A 22,540-nucleotide genomic window follows, 5' to 3' on the forward strand; every position below is an offset into this window, starting at 1 on the left:
TGAAAGCAACATCAGCGATGAGGTCAACGAAGGTGACAAATAAATGTTTCGAATCGAGATAATCGCGGCGTTGCAGTAGTTGTTATACTGAATGCACAGGACATTTTTCATTTGCATTAGACAACGCTACACGACGATTCGGTGCTTATTTCTGCAGTAAGTAAGTGGGCCGACTACTTTCCTCCGATCGGATACCAACGTGGACGGATGCCATCATTAAATGATTCACGAGTGGGAGCTTGGTCAGCTGCACTGCAGCAGGGCGTTACAGCGTGTACACCAGCCACAGTACGATGCGATTTCGAATCGACAAACGACTTCTTTCCGTAAGGACTAGCGAGGGACGCAGTTTCCGATGCATCAGACGAGGTGGCCGAGTGGTTAAGGCGTTGGACTGCTAATCCAATGTGCTCTGCATGCGTGGGTTCGAATCCCATCCTCGTCGAAGAATTTTACGTAAAGCACCCATTTCGGATCACGCCTTCTACATGCGAAACGCCACTCAGTAGTAGCAATGGAACGTGTAGGTGAAAGTTAACATCCGTAAGAAATACGAAACTAAACCGCCTACCAATTGGAAATACACAACATTCGATAGCGTACGTCTTTCGAATCAAACATCATCTCAAGATCTATAAACGAATCGAAGTTTGGCACCATGGTGGTGTTTGGGAACGGTGCGTTCTCATTCATATTTAAGTGCTTACTTATCGCAGTCATTTTAACGTATCGAGCCTATAATACCTAGAACCGTTTGCTTTCCATCCGGCCGCCGTATACGGAAGCGATCTGATAGGGCCTGGCTCCATCGCCAACAGCAGGAGCCTCTGGTCTCACAATTCGGCTACGAAGAACGTGGTTTGCTCTTCGAAAGAAACTTGAAAGCAACATCAGCGATGAGGTCAACGAAGGTGACAAATAAATGTTTCGAATCGAGATAATCGCGGCGTTGCAGTAGTTGTTATACTGAATGCACAGGACATTTTTCATTTGCATTAGACAACGCTACACGACGATTCGGTGCTTATTTCTGCAGTAAGTAAGTGGGCCGACTACTTTCCTCCGATCGGATACCGACGTGGACGGATGCCATCATTAAATGATTCACGAGTGGGAGCTTGGTCAGCTGCACTGCAGCAGGGCGATACAGCGTGTACACCAGCCACAGTACGATGCGATTTCGAATCGACAAACGACTTCTTTCCGTAAGGACTAGCGAGGGACGCAGTTTCCGATGCATCAGACGAGGTGGCCGAGTGGCAGTTCCGCTTTAGACGCCGTGCAGTGTGGACGTGCCTAGTCTTCCGCTCCGCCGTAGCGTTACGTATAGTGGACTATCGTTTTTGTTTACGTGTTGTGTTGCAACTTCTGTGAGTGTTTCTCCGTCGTTGTTTCGTACCTTGTGTTAGTTTTCTGTCCTTATTTCAGTGTTTTTTGTGTTGCGGTTTCGACCGCATATTTTGAAAATGTCGTCCCAGGTTATTCCTCGTCAGGCTACAGTTAGTTTTGCTTTTGACAAGTCAACCCGCCATGTGCAACCTAGTTCTCTTGAGATTCATGATTGGTTGGTAGATACCTTTGGTGTTCATTCGGATCAGGTGCACACTGCTTATTTTGATACCGAACTGTATGTTTTCTTTGTTAAGTTTATGGACCCACTTCAGGTTGATAAAATTCTTTCTAAATATGGTCATCAAGTTCTCTTTCGGCATCGGGATGATTCTGTAAGTACCGTGCTGCTTTCCAATGCTTCCATCACATATACCAATGTTCGTGTTTACAACCTTCCACCGGAGGTGGATAATGTCCATCTTAAGGAGGGTCTACAGAAGTATGGTGATGTAAAGAGCATTCGCCTTGAACGCTGGTCAAGCCAACATCGCCTGCAATGTTACAGTGGTATTCGTTCAGTCGAAATGCACGTTAAGCAGAATATTCCATCTCACCTGCAGATCGGTGGATATCGTGTCCATGTAACATATAGTGGTCAGGTGGGCACCTGTTTTTTGTGCAATGAAAGTGGTCACGTGCGTACCGACTGTCCGCGGAGAGTTTTTGTTTTAAAAAATTCTCTCGAACAGCGTCGCAAGTTAACGGTCGCTGACCTCGTTGCAGGTGGTTCTGCTCTTGGTGTAGCACAGTCCAGTGGTAGTAGCGCCCCTCCACAGGTTTTGCGCACCCCTGATACAGAATTTCCTCCTTTGCGTGCTAAATCTGATGTTGTTCCGTCTGTCCCTCAGGTGGGTGTGCCACTTTTGAATAATAAGAGGCGTCGCCCACACGATGGAAATAGTACGGATGAGGATCTCCCTGAGATGCCCCAGTCCGAGCGACCGGCATCCTCCGAGCCACTGTGTACTGTAGCTGCTCCCTGCCCTCCTGAGGTAGCGGTTCCGGTGGCGGCTGCTGGCGCCCCTCCGGCCTCCGACGCAGCTTCTCTCGAGTCGGGTCGTCGGTCGGGCCTGTTGGCGCCGTCTTCCGAACCGACTTCGATGTCACAACAAGTGGAGCCGCGACAACTTCCTGCTTCGCTGCCCCATACCTCTGCCAGCGGAGCTGCTCCGCTTCCTTCCAACTCTGCGGCCTCGGACCTTCCTGCTCACGTTTCGCCTCCGTGCAGTCCATGTTTGCCGGAAGCTAGTGCAGGTGTTGACCATTCCGTTTTGTCGGATGTTTCCCCCGCGACCCCGGATCCCGCATGTGGACCGGCGCGGGTGGTGTCGGATACAGAACTTGACCCTCCTACGTCACCGGCGGCTGAAGTTTCCTTGCCCGTCAGCCGACGCAAGTTACGCGTTCAGCCGAACGTTAATGCTGTTCGTAAAAAACCGAAACGTAAGGGATCCGCGGAACGGGGTAGCAGTCCCCCTCCCTCGGATGCCTCTGTCACCCCTGCTATGGACTGTGACGCTGGTGCGTCGGTGTAGGTGATTTGTTTTCTCGCTTTTCTCTCTATGGTTCAAGCATACACCTTTCTTACCTTAAATGTTAACCGTATTGAGTCCGACGTTTGCATTGCCTCTTTGCGGCAGTTTATTTACGACGCCTGTGCGGACGTAGTGTTTTTGCAGGAAGTGTTGTTTTCTGATCTCTCTCTACCTGGATTTCAAACTGTTTTTAATGTCGCGCCGGAATATTCAACAGGAACTGCTCTTTTCTTTCGAGAGGGCATTCCTATTACTGACATTGAATTCCTTGACTCTGGCCGTGGGATTGGTTGTCGTCTTTTTGATCTCCGCCTCGTTGTTTTGTATGCCCCCTCTGGTTCGGGTCACACTGTGGCTCGATCGCGCTTTTATAAAGAAGAGCTTATTTATCTTTTGCGCCAGAGTCCTCGGAGTCTCCTGCTCGGAGGCGATTTTAATTGTGTTTTACGCCCTGCAGACCAGTCCCCCAATTTTAATTATTGCCGTGATTTACATGACTTAGTTCGTACGATGCATCTGCGTGATGTTTGGGAACACAAATATCCAACCCTGGTGAAATATACGTTTTTTACCGCGTCCTCATGCAGTAGACTCGACAGATTCTATTTATCTGATTTTTTATGTGATAAAATTCTTTCTGTCGATGTTATTCCTACTAGTTTTTCTGACCATTGTGCTTTTACTGCAACTGTAAATCTTAGTCGCCAACCTGCAAAACTTTATCGTTCCCAGTGGATGTTAAATGTTTCCCACCTTGCCGACAGTGCTATGGATGATGTTATAAGTGGCGTGTGGGAGCGATGTCTTCGCTCTGTCCCGCGATACCCCTCCTTGCTGGTTTGGTGGACTGCGTTTGCCAAGCCCAAGATTCGTCAGACTTTGATTTTCTACTGTGCTGCTAGGACGCGTGATTTTAAGAACACGTATGAATATTACTACTCTGTCCTGCGTGAACTATATGACGCGGCGGGTACCTCTCCACTGCGGATCCATGATGTTCGTCGTATTAAAGCCAAGCTCTTGAGCCTTAAACGACGACAGATGGATGGTCTGCGAGTTAAGTCGAAACCTCACTCTCTTGTTGAAGGTGAACTGACATCCTTGTACCACCTGCTACGGCATCAGACTCGTCGTCGTCGCTCCTTCATCTCTTCTCTTACGGTGGATGATGGGCTACAGCTTATTGCACAGGAGGAAATGGTTCGTGCTCTTCATCAGTATTACACTAGTCTATATTCTGCCGATGATTCTGGTGAGTCTCTTTCGGATGATGTCTTTGGGGATCTAACTGCGACGATCGCGCCTGACGCGAACGGCGAATTTCTCCGGGAGTTCCAGGTAGATGATGTTTTCGATTTTATTGCTCGCTCTCCATCCAGTAAATCGCCGGGTCCAGACGGCCTGCCTAAAGAATTTTATCTCCGTTTTTGGCCTCTTTTGGGTGGCATTTTTTACGCAGATTTTAAATGAGATTGTCAGGGGGATGGATGTGCCTGCCGATTTTAAAGTAGGGAAAATTGTTTTAATCCCGAAGTCCTCTGGTCGTTTATCTGCTGCCAATCTTCGTCCGCTCACATTGCTGAATTTTGACTATAAGACAGCTGCTAGAGCGCTCAATAGCCGGTTGTCTTCTCTGCTTCGGGGTGTGATTGGTGCACATCAATGTTGTTTTCATGATAGATCTATTCTGACACCAGTAGCCGAATATCGGGATGTTGTCTCGGTTGCGGCGGTTACAAACGTACATTGTGCCTAAAAAAAAAAAAAAAAAAAAAAAAAAGTGGTTAAGGCGTTGGACTGCTAATCCAATGTGCTCTGCACGCGTGGGTTCGAATCCCATCCTCGTCGAAGAATTTTACGTAAAGCACCCATTTCGGATCTCGCCTTCTACATGCGAAACGCCACTCAGTGGTAGCAATGGAACGTGTAGGTGAAAGTTAACATCCGTAAGAAATACGAAACTAAACCGCCTACCAATTGGAAATACACAACTTTCGATAGCGTACGTCTTTCGAATCAAACATCATCTCAAGATCTATAAACGAATCGAAGTTTGGCACCATGGTGGTGTTTGGGAACGGTGCGTTCTCATTCATATTTAAGTGCTTACTTATCGCAGTCATTTTAACGTATCGAGCCTATAATACCTCCAACCGTAGCGCAACTGTCGCCTTTCGACAGTTTGCTTTCCATCCGGCCGCCGTATACGGAAGCGATCTGATAGGGCCTGGCTCCATCGCCAACAGCAGGAGCCTCTGGTCTCACAATTCGGCTACGAAGAACGTGGTTTGCTCTTCGAAAGAAACTTGAAAGCAACATCAGCGATGAGGTCAACGAAGGTGACGAATAAATGTTTCGAATCGAGATAATCGCGGCGTTGCAGTAGTTGTTATACTGAATGCACAGGACATATTTCATTTGCATTAGACAACGCTACACGACGATTCGGTGCTTATTTCTGCAGTAAGTAAGTGGGCCGACTACTTTCCTCCGATCGGATACCGACGTGGACGGATGCCATCATTAAATGGTTCACGAGTGGGAGCTTGGTCAGCTGCACTGCAGCAGGGCGATACAGCGTGTACACCAGCCACAGTACGATGCGATTTCGAATCGACAAACGACTTCTTTCCGTAAGGACTAGCGAGGGACGCAGTTTCCGATGCATCAGACGAGGTGGCCGAGTGGTTAAGGCGTTGGACTGCTAATCCAATGTGCTCTGCACGCGTGGGTTCGAATCCCATCCTCGTCGAAGAATTTTACGTAAAGCACCCATTTCGGATCTCGCCTTCTACATGCGAAACGCCACTCAGTGGTAGCAATGGAACGTGTAGGTGAAAGTTAACATCCGTAAGAAATACGAAACTAAACCGCCTACCAATTGGAAATACACAACTTTCGATAGCGTACGTCTTTCGAATCAAACATCATCTCAAGATCTATAAACGAATCGAAGTTTGGCACCATGGTGGTGTTTGGGAACGGTGCGTTCTCATTCATATTTAAGTGCTTACTTATCGCAGTCATTTTAACGTATCGAGCCTATAATACCTCCAACCGTAGCGCAACTGTCGCCTTTCGACAGTTTGCTTTCCATCCGGCCGCCGTATACGGAAGCGATCTGATAGGGCCTGGCTCCATCGCCAACAGCAGGAGCCTCTGGTCTCACAATTCGGCTACGAAGAACGTGGTTTGCTCTTCGAAAGAAACTTGAAAGCAACATCAGCGATGAGGTCAACGAAGGTGACAAATAAATGTTTCGAATCGAGATAATCGCGGCGTTGCAGTAGTTGTTATACTGAATGCACAGGACATTTTTCATTTGCATTAGACAACGCTACACGACGATTCGGTGCTTATTTCTGCAGTAAGTAAGTGGGCCGACTACTTTCCTCCGATCGGATACCGACGTGGACGGATGCCATCATTAAATGATTCACGAGTGGGAGCTTGGTCAGCTGCACTGCAGCAGGGCGATACAGCGTGTACACCAGCCACAGTACGATGCGATTTCGAATCGACAAACGACTTCTTTCCGTAAGGACTAGCGAGGGACGCAGTTTCCGATGCATCAGACGAGGTGGCCGAGTCGTTAAGGCGTTGGACTGCTAATCCAATGTGCTTTGCACGCGTGGGTTCGAATCCCATCCTCGTCGAAGAATTTTACGTAAAGCACCCATTTCGGATCTCGCCTTCTACATGCGAAACGCCACTCAGTGGTAGCAATGGAACGTGTAGGTGAAAGTTAACATCCGTAAGAAATACGAAACTAAACCGCCTACCAATTGGAAATACACAACATTCGATAGCGTACGTCTTTCGAATCAAACATCATCTCAAGATCTATAAACGAATCGAAGTTTGGCACCATGGTGGTGTTTGGGAACGGTGCGTTCTCATTCATATTTAAGTGCTTACTTATCGCAGTCATTTTAACGTATCGAGCCTATAATACCTCCAACCGTAGCGCAACTGTCGCCTTTCGACAGTTTGCTTTCCATCCGGCCGCCGTATACGGAAGCGATCTGATAGGGCCTGGCTCCATCGCCAACAGCAGGAGCCTCTGGTCTCACAATTCGGCTACGAAGAACGTGGTTTGCTCTTCGAAAGAAACTTGAAAGCAACATCAGCGATGAGGTCAACGAAGGTGACAAATAAATGTTTCGAATCGAGATAATCGCGGCGTTGCAGTAGTTGTTATACTGAATGCACAGGACATTTTTCATTTGCATTAGACAACGCTACACGACGATTCGGTGCTTATTTCTGCAGTAAGTAAGTGGGCCGACTACTTTCCTCCGATCGGATACCGACGTGGACGGATGCCATCATTAAATGGTTCACGAGTGGGAGCTTGGTCAGCTGCACTGCAGCAGGGCGATACAGCGTGTACACCAGCCACAGTACGATGCGATTTCGAATCGACAAACGACTTCTTTCCGTAAGGACTAGCGAGGGACGCAGTTTCCGATGCATCAGACGAGGTGGCCGAGTGGTTAAGGCGTTGGACTGCTAATCCAATGTGCTCTGCACGCGTGGGTTCGAATCCCATCCTCGTCGAAGAATTTTACGTAAAGCACCCATTTCGGATCTCGCCTTCTACATGCGAAACGCCACTCAGTGGTAGCAATGGAACGTGTAGGTGAAAGTTAACATCCGTAAGAAATACGAAACTAAACCGCCTACCAATTGGAAATACACAACTTTCGATAGCGTACGTCTTTCGAATCAAACATCATCTCAAGATCTATAAACGAATCGAAGTTTGGCACCATGGTGGTGTTTGGGAACGGTGCGTTCTCATTCATATTTAAGTGCTTACTTATCGCAGTCATTTTAACGTATCGAGCCTATAATACCTCCAACCGTAGCGCAACTGTCGCCTTTCGACAGTTTGCTTTCCATCCGGCCGCCGTATACGGAAGCGATCTGATAGGGCCTGGCTCCATCGCCAACAGCAGGAGCCTCTGGTCTCACAATTCGGCTACGAAGAACGTGGTTTGCTCTTCGAAAGAAACTTGAAAGCAACATCAGCGATGAGGTCAACGAAGGTGACAAATAAATGTTTCGAATCGAGATAATCGCGGCGTTGCAGTAGTTGTTATACTGAATGCACAGGACATTTTTCATTTGCATTAGACAACGCTACACGACGATTCGGTGCTTATTTCTGCAGTAAGTAAGTGGGCCGACTACTTTCCTCCGATCGGATACCAACGTGGACGGATGCCATCATTAAATGATTCACGAGTGGGAGCTTGGTCAGCTGCACTGCAGCAGGGCGTTACAGCGTGTACACCAGCCACAGTACGATGCGATTTCGAATCGACAAACGACTTCTTTCCGTAAGGACTAGCGAGGGACGCAGTTTCCGATGCATCAGACGAGGTGGCCGAGTGGTTAATCCAATGTGCTCTGCACGCGTGGGTTCGAATCCCATCCTCGTCGAAGAATTTTACGTAAAGCACCCATTTCGGATCACGCCTTCTACATGCGAAACGCCACTCAGTAGTAGCAATGGAACGTGTAGGTGAAAGTTAACATCCGTAAGAAATACGAAACTAAACCGCCTACCAATTGGAAATACACAACATTCGATAGCGTACGTCTTTCGAATCAAACATCATCTCAAGATCTATAAACGAATCGAAGTTTGGCACCATGGTGGTGTTTGGGAACGGTGCGTTCTCATTCATATTTAAGTGCTTACTTATCGCAGTCATTTTAACGTATCGAGCCTATAATACCTCCAACCGTAGCGCAACTGTCGCCTTTCGACAGTTTGCTTTCCATCCGGCCGCCGTATACGGAAGCGATCTGATAGGGCCTGGCTCCATCGCCAACAGCAGGAGCCTCTGGTCTCACAATTCGGCTACGAAGAACGTGGTTTGCTCTTCGAAAGAAACTTGAAAGCAACATCAGCGATGAGGTCAACGAAGGTGACAAATAAATGTTTCGAATCGAGATAATCGCGGCGTTGCAGTAGTTGTTATACTGAATGCACAGGACATTTTTCATTTGCATTAGACAACGCTACACGACGATTCGGTGCTTATTTCTGCAGTAAGTAAGTGGGCCGACTACTTTCCTCCGATCGGATACCAACGTGGACGGATGCCATCATTAAATGATTCACGAGTGGGAGCTTGGTCAGCTGCACTGCAGCAGGGCGTTACAGCGTGTACACCAGCCACAGTACGATGCGATTTCGAATCGACAAACGACTTCTTTCCGTAAGGACTAGCGAGGGACGCAGTTTCCGATGCATCAGACGAGGTGGCCGAGTGGTTAAGGCGTTGGACTGCTAATCCAATGTGCTCTGCATGCGTGGGTTCGAATCCCATCCTCGTCGAAGAATTTTACGTAAAGCACCCATTTCGGATCACGCCTTCTACATGCGAAACGCCACTCAGTAGTAGCAATGGAACGTGTAGGTGAAAGTTAACATCCGTAAGAAATACGAAACTAAACCGCCTACCAATTGGAAATACACAACATTCGATAGCGTACGTCTTTCGAATCAAACATCATCTCAAGATCTATAAACGAATCGAAGTTTGGCACCATGGTGGTGTTTGGGAACGGTGCGTTCTCATTCATATTTAAGTGCTTACTTATCGCAGTCATTTTAACGTATCGAGCCTATAATACCTCCAACCGTAGCGCAACTGTCGCCTTTCGACAGTTTGCTTTCCATCCGGCCGCCGTATACGGAAGCGATCTGATAGGGCCTGGCTCCATCGCCAACAGCAGGAGCCTCTGGTCTCACAATTCGGCTACGAAGAACGTGGTTTGCTCTTCGAAAGAAACTTGAAAGCAACATCAGCGATGAGGTCAACGAAGGTGACAAATAAATGTTTCGAATCGAGATAATCGCGGCGTTGCAGTAGTTGTTATACTGAATGCACAGGACATTTTTCATTTGCATTAGACAACGCTACACGACGATTCGGTGCTTATTTCTGCAGTAAGTAAGTGGGCCGACTACTTTCCTCCGATCGGATACCGACGTGGACGGATGCCATCATTAAATGGTTCACGAGTGGGAGCTTGGTCAGCTGCACTGCAGCAGGGCGATACAGCGTGTACACCAGCCACAGTACGATGCGATTTCGAATCGACAAACGACTTCTTTCCGTAAGGACTAGCGAGGGACGCAGTTTCCGATGCATCAGACGAGGTGGCCGAGTGGTTAAGGCGTTGGACTGCTAATCCAATGTGCTCTGCACGCGTGGGTTCGAATCCCATCCTCGTCGAAGAATTTTACGTAAAGCACCCATTTCGGATCTCGCCTTCTACATGCGAAACGCCACTCAGTGGTAGCAATGGAACGTGTAGGTGAAAGTTAACATCCGTAAGAAATACGAAACTAAACCGCCTACCAATTGGAAATACACAACTTTCGATAGCGTACGTCTTTCGAATCAAACATCATCTCAAGATCTATAAACGAATCGAAGTTTGGCACCATGGTGGTGTTTGGGAACGGTGCGTTCTCATTCATATTTAAGTGCTTACTTATCGCAGTCATTTTAACGTATCGAGCCTATAATACCTCCAACCGTAGCGCAACTGTCGCCTTTCGACAGTTTGCTTTCCATCCGGCCGCCGTATACGGAAGCGATCTGATAGGGCCTGGCTCCATCGCCAACAGCAGGAGCCTCTGGTCTCACAATTCGGCTACGAAGAACGTGGTTTGCTCTTCGAAAGAAACTTGAAAGCAACATCAGCGATGAGGTCAACGAAGGTGACAAATAAATGTTTCGAATCGAGATAATCGCGGCGTTGCAGTAGTTGTTATACTGAATGCACAGGACATTTTTCATTTGCATTAGACAACGCTACACGACGATTCGGTGCTTATTTCTGCAGTAAGTAAGTGGGCCGACTACTTTCCTCCGATCGGATACCGACGTGGACGGATGCCATCATTAAATGATTCACGAGTGGGAGCTTGGTCAGCTGCACTGCAGCAGGGCGATACAGCGTGTACACCAGCCACAGTACGATGCGATTTCGAATCGACAAACGACTTCTTTCCGTAAGGACTAGCGAGGGACGCAGTTTCCGATGCATCAGACGAGGTGGCCGAGTGGTTAAGGCGTTGGACTGCTAATCCAATGTGCTCTGCACGCGTGGGTTCGAATCCCATCCTCGTCGAAGAATTTTACGTAAAGCACCCATTTCGGATCTCGCCTTCTACATGCGAAACGCCACTCAGTGGTAGCAATGGAACGTGTAGGTGAAAGTTAACATCCGTAAGAAATACGAAACTAAACCGCCTACCAATTGGAAATACACAACTTTCGATAGCGTACGTCTTTCGAATCAAACATCATCTCAAGATCTATAAACGAATCGAAGTTTGGCACCATGGTGGTGTTTGGGAACGGTGCGTTCTCATTCATATTTAAGTGCTTACTTATCGCAGTCATTTTAACGTATCGAGCCTATAATACCTCCAACCGTAGCGCAACTGTCGCCTTTCGACAGTTTGCTTTCCATCCGGCCGCCGTATACGGAAGCGATCTGATAGGGCCTGGCTCCATCGCCAACAGCAGGAGCCTCTGGTCTCACAATTCGGCTACGAAGAACGTGGTTTGCTCTTCGAAAGAAACTTGAAAGCAACATCAGCGATGAGGTCAACGAAGGTGACAAATAAATGTTTCGAATCGAGATAATCGCGGCGTTGCAGTAGTTGTTATACTGAATGCACAGGACATTTTTCATTTGCATTAGACAACGCTACACGACGATTCGGTGCTTATTTCTGCAGTAAGTAAGTGGGCCGACTACTTTCCTCCGATCGGATACCGACGTGGACGGATGCCATCATTAAATGGTTCACGAGTGGGAGCTTGGTCAGCTGCACTGCAGCAGGGCGATACAGCGTGTACACCAGCCACAGTACGATGCGATTTCGAATCGACAAACGACTTCTTTCCGTAAGGACTAGCGAGGGACGCAGTTTCCGATGCATCAGACGAGGTGGCCGAGTGGTTAAGGCGTTGGACTGCTAATCCAATGTGCTCTGCACGCGTGGGTTCGAATCCCATCCTCGTCGAAGAATTTTACGTAAAGCACCCATTTCGGATCTCGCCTTCTACATGCGAAACGCCACTCAGTGGTAGCAATGGAACGTGTAGGTGAAAGTTAACATCCGTAAGAAATACGAAACTAAACCGCCTACCAATTGGAAATACACAACTTTCGATAGCGTACGTCTTTCGAATCAAACATCATCTCAAGATCTATAAACGAATCGAAGTTTGGCACCATGGTGGTGTTTGGGAACGGTGCGTTCTCATTCATATTTAAGTGCTTACTTATCGCAGTCATTTTAACGTATCGAGCCTATAATACCTCCAACCGTAGCGCAACTGTCGCCTTTCGACAGTTTGCTTTCCATCCGGCCGCCGTATACGGAAGCGATCTGATAGGGCCTGGCTCCATCGCCAACAGCAGGAGCCTCTGGTCTCACAATTCGGCTACGAAGAACGTGGTTTGCTCTTCGAAAGAAACTTGAAAGCAACATCAGCGATGAGGTCAACGAAGGTGACAAATAAATGTTTCGAATCGAGATAATCGCGGCGTTGCAGTAGTTGTTATACTGAATGCACAGGACATTTTTCATTTGCATTAGACAACGCTACACGACGATTCGGTGCTTATTTCTGCAGTAAGTAAGTGGGCCGACTACTTTCCTCCGATCGGATACCAACGTGGACGGATGCCATCATTAAATGATTCACGAGTGGGAGCTTGGTCAGCTGCACTGCAGCAGGGCGTTACAGCGTGTACACCAGCCACAGTACGATGCGATTTCGAATCGACAAACGACTTCTTTCCGTAAGGACTAGCGAGGGACGCAGTTTCCGATGCATCAGACGAGGTGGCCGAGTGGTTAATCCAATGTGCTCTGCACGCGTGGGTTCGAATCCCATCCTCGTCGAAGAATTTTACGTAAAGCACCCATTTCGGATCACGCCTTCTACATGCGAAACGCCACTCAGTAGTAGCAATGGAACGTGTAGGTGAAAGTTAACATCCGTAAGAAATACGAAACTAAACCGCCTACCAATTGGAAATACACAACATTCGATAGCGTACGTCTTTCGAATCAAACATCATCTCAAGATCTATAAACGAATCGAAGTTTGGCACCATGGTGGTGTTTGGGAACGGTGCGTTCTCATTCATATTTAAGTGCTTACTTATCGCAGTCATTTTAACGTATCGAGCCTATAATACCTCCAACCGTAGCGCAACTGTCGCCTTTCGACAGTTTGCTTTCCATCCGGCCGCCGTATACGGAAGCGATCTGATAGGGCCTGGCTCCATCGCCAACAGCAGGAGCCTCTGGTCTCACAATTCGGCTACGAAGAACGTGGTTTGCTCTTCGAAAGAAACTTGAAAGCAACATCAGCGATGAGGTCAACGAAGGTGACAAATAAATGTTTCGAATCGAGATAATCGCGGCGTTGCAGTAGTTGTTATACTGAATGCACAGGACATTTTTCATTTGCATTAGACAACGCTACACGACGATTCGGTGCTTATTTCTGCAGTAAGTAAGTGGGCCGACTACTTTCCTCCGATCGGATACCGACGTGGACGGATGCCATCATTAAATGGTTCACGAGTGGGAGCTTGGTCAGCTGCACTGCAGCAGGGCGATACAGCGTGTACACCAGCCACAGTACGATGCGATTTCGAATCGACAAACGACTTCTTTCCGTAAGGACTAGCGAGGGACGCAGTTTCCGATGCATCAGACGAGGTGGCCGAGTGGTTAAGGCGTTGGACTGCTAATCCAATGTGCTCTGCACGCGTGGGTTCGAATCCCATCCTCGTCGAAGAATTTTACGTAAAGCACCCATTTCGGATCTCGCCTTCTACATGCGAAACGCCACTCAGTGGTAGCAATGGAACGTGTAGGTGAAAGTTAACATCCGTAAGAAATACGAAACTAAACCGCCTACCAATTGGAAATACACAACTTTCGATAGCGTACGTCTTTCGAATCAAACATCATCTCAAGATCTATAAACGAATCGAAGTTTGGCACCATGGTGGTGTTTGGGAACGGTGCGTTCTCATTCATATTTAAGTGCTTACTTATCGCAGTCATTTTAACGTATCGAGCCTATAATACCTCCAACCGTAGCGCAACTGTCGCCTTTCGACAGTTTGCTTTCCATCCGGCCGCCGTATACGGAAGCGATCTGATAGGGCCTGGCTCCATCGCCAACAGCAGGAGCCTCTGGTCTCACAATTCGGCTACGAAGAACGTGGTTTGCTCTTCGAAAGAAACTTGAAAGCAACATCAGCGATGAGGTCAACGAAGGTGACAAATAAATGTTTCGAATCGAGATAATCGCGGCGTTGCAGTAGTTGTTATACTGAATGCACAGGACATTTTTCATTTGCATTAGACAACGCTACACGACGATTCGGTGCTTATTTCTGCAGTAAGTAAGTGGGCCGACTACTTTCCTCCGATCGGATACCGACGTGGACGGATGCCATCATTAAATGATTCACGAGTGGGAGCTTGGTCAGCTGCACTGCAGCAGGGCGATACAGCGTGTACACCAGCCACAGTACGATGCGATTTCGAATCGACAAACGACTTCTTTCCGTAAGGACTAGCGAGGGACGCAGTTTCCGATGCATCAGACGAGGTGGCCGAGTGGTTAAGGCGTTGGACTGCTAATCCAATGTGCTCTGCACGCGTGGGTTCGAATCCCATCCTCGTCGAAGAATTTTACGTAAAGCACCCATTTCGGATCTCGCCTTCTACATGCGAAACGCCACTCAGTGGTAGCAATGGAACGTGTAGGTGAAAGTTAACATCCGTAAGAAATACGAAACTAAACCGCCTACCAATTGGAAATACACAACTTTCGATAGCGTACGTCTTTCGAATCAAACATCATCTCAAGATCTATAAACGAATCGAAGTTTGGCACCATGGTGGTGTTTGGGAACGGTGCGTTCTCATTCATATTTAAGTGCTTACTTATCGCAGTCATTTTAACGTATCGAGCCTATAATACCTCCAACCGTAGCGCAACTGTCGCCTTTCGACAGTTTGCTTTCCATCCGGCCGCCGTATACGGAAGCGATCTGATAGGGCCTGGCTCCATCGCCAACAGCAGGAGCCTCTGGTCTCACAATTCGGCTACGAAGAACGTGGTTTGCTCTTCGAAAGAAACTTGAAAGCAACATCAGCGATGAGGTCAACGAAGGTGACAAATAAATGTTTCGAATCGAGATAATCGCGGCGTTGCAGTAGTTGTTATACTGAATGCACAGGACATTTTTCATTTGCATTAGACAACGCTACACGACGATTCGGTGCTTATTTCTGCAGTAAGTAAGTGGGCCGACTACTTTCCTCCGATCGGATACCAACGTGGACGGATGCCATCATTAAATGATTCACGAGTGGGAGCTTGGTCAGCTGCACTGCAGCAGGGCGTTACAGCGTGTACACCAGCCACAGTACGATGCGATTTCGAATCGACAAACGACTTCTTTCCGTAAGGACTAGCGAGGGACGCAGTTTCCGATGCATCAGACGAGGTGGCCGAGTGGTTAATCCAATGTGCTCTGCACGCGTGGGTTCGAATCCCATCCTCGTCGAAGAATTTTACGTAAAGCACCCATTTCGGATCACGCCTTCTACATGCGAAACGCCACTCAGTAGTAGCAATGGAACGTGTAGGTGAAAGTTAACATCCGTAAGAAATACGAAACTAAACCGCCTACCAATTGGAAATACACAACATTCGATAGCGTACGTCTTTCGAATCAAACATCATCTCAAGATCTATAAACGAATCGAAGTTTGGCACCATGGTGGTGTTTGGGAACGGTGCGTTCTCATTCATATTTAAGTGCTTACTTATCGCAGTCATTTTAACGTATCGAGCCTATAATACCTCCAACCGTAGCGCAACTGTCGCCTTTCGACAGTTTGCTTTCCATCCGGCCGCCGTATACGGAAGCGATCTGATAGGGCCTGGCTCCATCGCCAACAGCAGGAGCCTCTGGTCTCACAATTCGGCTACGAAGAACGTGGTTTGCTCTTCGAAAGAAACTTGAAAGCAACATCAGCGATGAGGTCAACGAAGGTGACAAATAAATGTTTCGAATCGAGATAATCGCGGCGTTGCAGTAGTTGTTATACTGAATGCACAGGACATTTTTCATTTGCATTAGACAACGCTACACGACGATTCGGTGCTTATTTCTGCAGTAAGTAAGTGGGCCGACTACTTTCCTCCGATCGGATACCGACGTGGACGGATGCCATCATTAAATGGTTCACGAGTGGGAGCTTGGTCAGCTGCACTGCAGCAGGGCGATACAGCGTGTACACCAGCCACAGTACGATGCGATTTCGAATCGACAAACGACTTCTTTCCGTAAGGACTAGCGAGGGACGCAGTTTCCGATGCATCAGACGAGGTGGCCGAGTGGTTAAGGCGTTGGACTGCTAATCCAATGTGCTCTGCACGCGTGGGTTCGAATCCCATCCTCGTCGAAGAATTTTACGTAAAGCACCCATTTCGGATCTCGCCTTCTACATGCGAAACGCCACTCAGTGGTAGCAATGGAACGTGTAGGTGAAAGTTAACATCCGTAAGAAATACGAAACTAAACCGCCTACCAATTGGAAATACACAACTTTCGATAGCGTACGTCTTTCGAATCAAACATCATCTCAAGATCTATAAACGAATCGAAGTTTGGCACCATGGTGGTGTTTGGGAACGGTGCGTTCTCATTCATATTTAAGTGCTTACTTATCGCAGTCATTTTAACGTATCGAGCCTATAATACCTCCAACCGTAGCGCAACTGTCGCCTTTCGACAGTTTGCTTTCCATCCGGCCGCCGTATACGGAAGCGATCTGATAGGGCCTGGCTCCATCGCCAACAGCAGGAGCCTCTGGTCTCACAATTCGGCTACGAAGAACGTGGTTTGCTCTTCGAAAGAAACTTGAAAGCAACATCAGCGATGAGGTCAACGAAGGTGACAAATAAATGTTTCGAATCGAGATAATCGCGGCGTTGCAGTAGTTGTTATACTGAATGCACAGGACATTTTTCATTTGCATTAGACAACGCTACACGACGATTCGGTGCTTATTTCTGCAGTAAGTAAGTGGGCCGACTACTTTCCTCCGATCGGATACCAACGTGGACGGATGCCATCATTAAATGATTCACGAGTGGGAGCTTGGTCAGCTGCACTGCAGCAGGGCGTTACAGCGTGTACACCAGCCACAGTACGATGCGATTTCGAATCGACAAACGACTTCTTTCCGTAAGGACTAGCGAGGGACGCAGTTTCCGATGCATCAGACGAGGTGGCCGAGTGGTTAATCCAATGTGCTCTGCACGCGTGGGTTCGAATCCCATCCTCGTCGAAGAATTTTACGTAAAGCACCCATTTCGGATCACGCCTTCTACATGCGAAACGCCACTCAGTAGTAGCAATGGAACGTGTAGGTGAAAGTTAACATCCGTAAGAAATACGAAACTAAACCGCCTACCAATTGGAAATACACAACATTCGATAGCGTACGTCTTTCGAATCAAACATCATCTCAAGATCTATAAACGAATCGAAGTTTGGCACCATGGTGGTGTTTGGGAACGGTGCGTTCTCATTCATATTTAAGTGCTTACTTATCGCAGTCATTTTAACGTATCGAGCCTATAATACCTCCAACCGTAGCGCAACTGTCGCCTTTCGACAGTTTGCTTTCCATCCGGCCGCCGTATACGGAAGCGATCTGATAGGGCCTGGCTCCATCGCCAACAGCAGGAGCCTCTGGTCTCACAATTCGGCTACGAAGAACGTGGTTTGCTCTTCGAAAGAAACTTGAAAGCAACATCAGCGATGAGGTCAACGAAGGTGACAAATAAATGTTTCGAATCGAGATAATCGCGGCGTTGCAGTAGTTGTTATACTGAATGCACAGGACATTTTTCATTTGCATTAGACAACGCTACACGACGATTCGGTGCTTATTTCTGCAGTAAGTAAGTGGGCCGACTACTTTCCTCCGATCGGATACCGACGTGGACGGATGCCATCATTAAATGGTTCACGAGTGGGAGCTTGGTCAGCTGCACTGCAGCAGGGCGATACAGCGTGTACACCAGCCACAGTACGATGCGATTTCGAATCGACAAACGACTTCTTTCCGTAAGGACTAGCGAGGGACGCAGTTTCCGATGCATCAGACGAGGTGGCCGAGTGGTTAAGGCGTTGGACTGCTAATCCAATGTGCTCTGCACGCGTGGGTTCGAATCCCATCCTCGTCGAAGAATTTTACGTAAAGCACCCATTTCGGATCTCGCCTTCTACATGCGAAACGCCACTCAGTGGTAGCAATGGAACGTGTAGGTGAAAGTTAACATCCGTAAGAAATACGAAACTAAACCGCCTACCAATTGGAAATACACAACTTTCGATAGCGTACGTCTTTCGAATCAAACATCATCTCAAGATCTATAAACGAATCGAAGTTTGGCACCATGGTGGTGTTTGGGAACGGTGCGTTCTCATTCATATTTAAGTGCTTACTTATCGCAGTCATTTTAACGTATCGAGCCTATAATACCTCCAACCGTAGCGCAACTGTCGCCTTTCGACAGTTTGCTTTCCATCCGGCCGCCGTATACGGAAGCGATCTGATAGGGCCTGGCTCCATCGCCAACAGCAGGAGCCTCTGGTCTCACAATTCGGCTACGAAGAACGTGGTTTGCTCTTCGAAAGAAACTTGAAAGCAACATCAGCGATGAGGTCAACGAAGGTGACAAATAAATGTTTCGAATCGAGATAATCGCGGCGTTGCAGTAGTTGTTATACTGAATGCACAGGACATTTTTCATTTGCATTAGACAACGCTACACGACGATTCGGTGCTTATTTCTGCAGTAAGTAAGTGGGCCGACTACTTTCCTCCGATCGGATACCGACGTGGACGGATGCCATCATTAAATGATTCACGAGTGGGAGCTTGGTCAGCTGCACTGCAGCAGGGCGATACAGCGTGTACACCAGCCACAGTACGATGCGATTTCGAATCGACAAACGACTTCTTTCCGTAAGGACTAGCGAGGGACGCAGTTTCCGATGCATCAGACGAGGTGGCCGAGTGGTTAAGGCGTTGGACTGCTAATCCAATGTGCTCTGCACGCGTGGGTTCGAATCCCATCCTCGTCGAAGAATTTTACGTAAAGCACCCATTTCGGATCTCGCCTTCTACATGCGAAACGCCACTCAGTGGTAGCAATGGAACGTGTAGGTGAAAGTTAACATCCGTAAGAAATACGAAACTAAACCGCCTACCAATTGGAAATACACAACTTTCGATAGCGTACGTCTTTCGAATCAAACATCATCTCAAGATCTATAAACGAATCGAAGTTTGGCACCATGGTGGTGTTTGGGAACGGTGCGTTCTCATTCATATTTAAGTGCTTACTTATCGCAGTCATTTTAACGTATCGAGCCTATAATACCTCCAACCGTAGCGCAACTGTCGCCTTTCGACAGTTTGCTTTCCATCCGGCCGCCGTATACGGAAGCGATCTGATAGGGCCTGGCTCCATCGCCAACAGCAGGAGCCTCTGGTCTCACAATTCGGCTACGAAGAACGTGGTTTGCTCTTCGAAAGAAACTTGAAAGCAACATCAGCGATGAGGTCAACGAAGGTGACAAATAAATGTTTCGAATCGAGATAATCGCGGCGTTGCAGTAGTTGTTATACTGAATGCACAGGACATTTTTCATTTGCATTAGACAACGCTACACGACGATTCGGTGCTTATTTCTGCAGTAAGTAAGTGGGCCGACTACTTTCCTCCGATCGGATACCAACGTGGACGGATGCCATCATTAAATGATTCACGAGTGGGAGCTTGGTCAGCTGCACTGCAGCAGGGCGTTACAGCGTGTACACCAGCCACAGTACGATGCGATTTCGAATCGACAAACGACTTCTTTCCGTAAGGACTAGCGAGGGACGCAGTTTCCGATGCATCAGACGAGGTGGCCGAGTGGCAGTTCCGCTTTAGACGCCGTGCAGTGTGGACGTGCCTAGTCTTCCGCTCCGCCGTAGCGTTACGTATAGTGGACTATCGTTTTTGTTACGTGTTGTGTTGCAACTTCTGAGAGTATTTCTCCGTCGTTGTTTCGTACCTTGTGTTACTTTCTGTCCATATTTCAGTGTTTTTTGTGTAGCGGTTTCGACCGCATATTTTGAAAATGTCGTCCCAGGTTATTCCTCGTCAGGCTACAGTTAGTTTTGCTTTTGACAAGTCAACCCGCCATGTGCAACCTAGTTCTCTTGAGATTCATGATTGGTTGGTAGATACCTTTGGTGTTCATTCGGATCAGGTGCACACTGCTTATTTTGATACCGAACTGTATGTTTTCTTTGTTAAGTTTATGGACCCACTTCAGGTTGATAAAATTCTTTCTAAATATGGTCATCAGGTTCTCTTTCGGCATCGGGATGATTCTGTAAGTACCGTGCTGCTTTCCAATGCTTCCATCACGTATACCAATGTTCGTGTTTACAACCTTCCACCGGAGGTGGATAATGTCTATCTTAAGGAGGGTCTACAGAAGTATGGTGATGTAAAGAGCATTCGCCTTGAACGCTGGTCAAGCCAACATCGCCTGCAATGTTACAGTGGTATTCGTTCAGTCGAAATGCACGTTAAGCAGAATATTCCATCTCACCTGCAGATCGGTGGATATCGTGTCCATGTAACATATAGTGGTCAGGTTGGCACCTGTTTTTTGTGCAATGAAAGTGGTCACGTGCGTACCGACTGTCCGCGGAGAGTTTTTGTTTTAAAAAATTCTCTCGAACAGCGTCGCAAGTTAACGGTCGCTGACCTCGTTGCAGGTGGTTCTGCTCTTGGTGTAGCACAGTCCAGTGGTAGTAGCGCCCCGCCACAGGTTTTTCGCACCCCTGATACAGAATTTCCTCCTTTGCGTGCTAAATCTGATGTTGTTCCGTCTGTCCCTCAGGTGGGTGTGCCACTTTTGAATAATAAGAGGCGTCGCCCACACGATGGAAATAGTACGGATGAGGATCTCCCTGAGATGCCCCAGTCCGAGCGACCGGCATCCTCCGAGCCACTGTGTACTGTAGCTGCTCCCTGCCCTCCTGAGGTAGCGGTTCCGGTGGCGGCTGCTGGCGCCCCTCCGGCCCCCGACGCAGCTTCTCTCGAGTCGGGTCGTCGGTCGGGCCTGTTGGCGCCGTCTTCCGAACCGACTTCGATGTCACAACAAGTGGAGCCGCGACAACTTCCTGCTTCGCTGCCCCATACCTCTGCCAGCGGAGCTGCTCCGCTTCCTTCCAACTCTGCGGCCTCGGACCTTCCTGCTCACGTTTCGCCTCCGTGCAGTCCATGTTTGCCGGAAGCTAGTGCAGGTGTTGACCATTCCGTTTTGTCGGATGTTTCCCCCGCGACCCCGGATCCCGCATGTGGACCGGCGCGGGTGGTGTCGGATACAGAACTTGACCCTCCTACGTCACCGGCGGCTGAAGTTTCCTTGCCCGTCAGCCGACGCAAGTTACGCGTTCAGCCGAACGTTAATGCTGTTCGTAAAAAACCGAAACGTAAGGGATCCGCGGAACGGGGTAGCAGTCCCCCTCCCTCGGATGCCTCCGTCACCCCTGCTATGGACTGTGACGCTGGTGCGTCGGTGTAGGTGATTTGTTTTCTCGCTTTTCTCTCTATGGTTCAAGCATACACCTTTCTTACCTTAAATGTTAACCGTATTGAGTCCGACGTTCGTATTGCCTCTTTGCGGCAGTTTATTTACGACGCCTGTGCGGACGTAGTGTTTTTGCAGGAAGTGTTGTTTTCTGATCTCTCTCTACCTGGATTTCAAACTGTTTTTAATGTCGCGCCGGAATATTCAACAGGAACTGCTCTTTTCTTTCGAGAGGGCATTCCTATTACTGACATTGAATTCCTTGACTCTGGCCGTGGGATTGGTTGTCGTCTTTTTGATCTCCGCCTCGTTGTTTTGTATGCCCCCTCTGGTTCGGGTCACACTGTGGCTCGATCGCGCTTTTATAAAGAAGAGCTTATTTATCTTTTGCGCCAGAGTCCTCGGAGTCTCCTGCTCGGAGGCGATTTTAATTGTGTTTTACGCCCTGCAGACCAGTCCCCCAATTTTAATTATTGCCGTGATTTACATGACTTAGTTCGTACGATGCATCTGCGTGATGTTTGGGAACACAAATATCCAACCCTGGTGAAATATACGTTTTTTACCGCGTCCTCATGCAGTAGACTCGACAGATTCTATTTATCTGATTTTTTATGTGATAAAATTCTTTCTGTCGATGTTATTCCTACTAGTTTTTCTGACCATTGTGCTTTTACTGCAACTGTAAATCTAAGTCGCCAACCTGCAAAACTTTATCGTTCCCAGTGGATGTTAAATGTTTCCCACCTTGCCGACAGTGCTATGGATGATGTTATAAGTGGCGTGTGGGAGCGATGTCTTCGCTCTGTCCCGCGATACCCCTCCTTGCTGGTTTGGTGGACTGCGTTTGCCAA

The 22,540-nt window shown here is 48.0% G+C and overlaps 13 non-coding genes across 13 annotated transcripts; all 13 read left to right on the forward strand.

Moving 5' to 3' along the window:
- The first annotated feature begins 363 nt into the window (after positions 1-363).
- On the forward strand, positions 364-445 carry Trnas-gcu. The gene has a single exon. It is a non-coding gene; the product is annotated as a tRNA-Ser (tRNA).
- A 5,152-nt stretch (positions 446-5,597) lies between these two features.
- Trnas-gcu lies at positions 5,598-5,679 on the forward strand. Its single transcript has one exon. It is a non-coding gene; the product is annotated as a tRNA-Ser (tRNA).
- Positions 5,680-6,501: 822 nt separating this feature from the next.
- On the forward strand, positions 6,502-6,583 carry Trnas-gcu. Its single transcript has one exon. It is a non-coding gene; the product is annotated as a tRNA-Ser (tRNA).
- Positions 6,584-7,405: 822 nt separating this feature from the next.
- Trnas-gcu lies at positions 7,406-7,487 on the forward strand. Its single transcript has one exon. It is a non-coding gene; the product is annotated as a tRNA-Ser (tRNA).
- A 1,710-nt stretch (positions 7,488-9,197) lies between these two features.
- Positions 9,198-9,279, forward strand: Trnas-gcu. The gene has a single exon. It is a non-coding gene; the product is annotated as a tRNA-Ser (tRNA).
- An 822-nt stretch (positions 9,280-10,101) lies between these two features.
- Positions 10,102-10,183, forward strand: Trnas-gcu. The gene has a single exon. It is a non-coding gene; the product is annotated as a tRNA-Ser (tRNA).
- An 822-nt stretch (positions 10,184-11,005) lies between these two features.
- Positions 11,006-11,087, forward strand: Trnas-gcu. Its single transcript has one exon. It is a non-coding gene; the product is annotated as a tRNA-Ser (tRNA).
- Positions 11,088-11,909: 822 nt separating this feature from the next.
- Positions 11,910-11,991, forward strand: Trnas-gcu. Its single transcript has one exon. It is a non-coding gene; the product is annotated as a tRNA-Ser (tRNA).
- A 1,710-nt stretch (positions 11,992-13,701) lies between these two features.
- On the forward strand, positions 13,702-13,783 carry Trnas-gcu. The gene has a single exon. It is a non-coding gene; the product is annotated as a tRNA-Ser (tRNA).
- Positions 13,784-14,605: 822 nt separating this feature from the next.
- Positions 14,606-14,687, forward strand: Trnas-gcu. Its single transcript has one exon. It is a non-coding gene; the product is annotated as a tRNA-Ser (tRNA).
- Positions 14,688-16,397: 1,710 nt separating this feature from the next.
- On the forward strand, positions 16,398-16,479 carry Trnas-gcu. The gene has a single exon. It is a non-coding gene; the product is annotated as a tRNA-Ser (tRNA).
- Positions 16,480-18,189: 1,710 nt separating this feature from the next.
- Positions 18,190-18,271, forward strand: Trnas-gcu. Its single transcript has one exon. It is a non-coding gene; the product is annotated as a tRNA-Ser (tRNA).
- An 822-nt stretch (positions 18,272-19,093) lies between these two features.
- Trnas-gcu lies at positions 19,094-19,175 on the forward strand. Its single transcript has one exon. It is a non-coding gene; the product is annotated as a tRNA-Ser (tRNA).
- Positions 19,176-22,540: the final 3,365 nt, after the last annotated feature.

The sequence above is a fragment of the Schistocerca piceifrons genome, unplaced genomic scaffold (assembly GCF_021461385.2).
Source record: "Schistocerca piceifrons isolate TAMUIC-IGC-003096 unplaced genomic scaffold, iqSchPice1.1 HiC_scaffold_2315, whole genome shotgun sequence".
In the NCBI taxonomy this organism is placed as follows: domain Eukaryota; kingdom Metazoa; phylum Arthropoda; class Insecta; order Orthoptera; family Acrididae; genus Schistocerca; species Schistocerca piceifrons.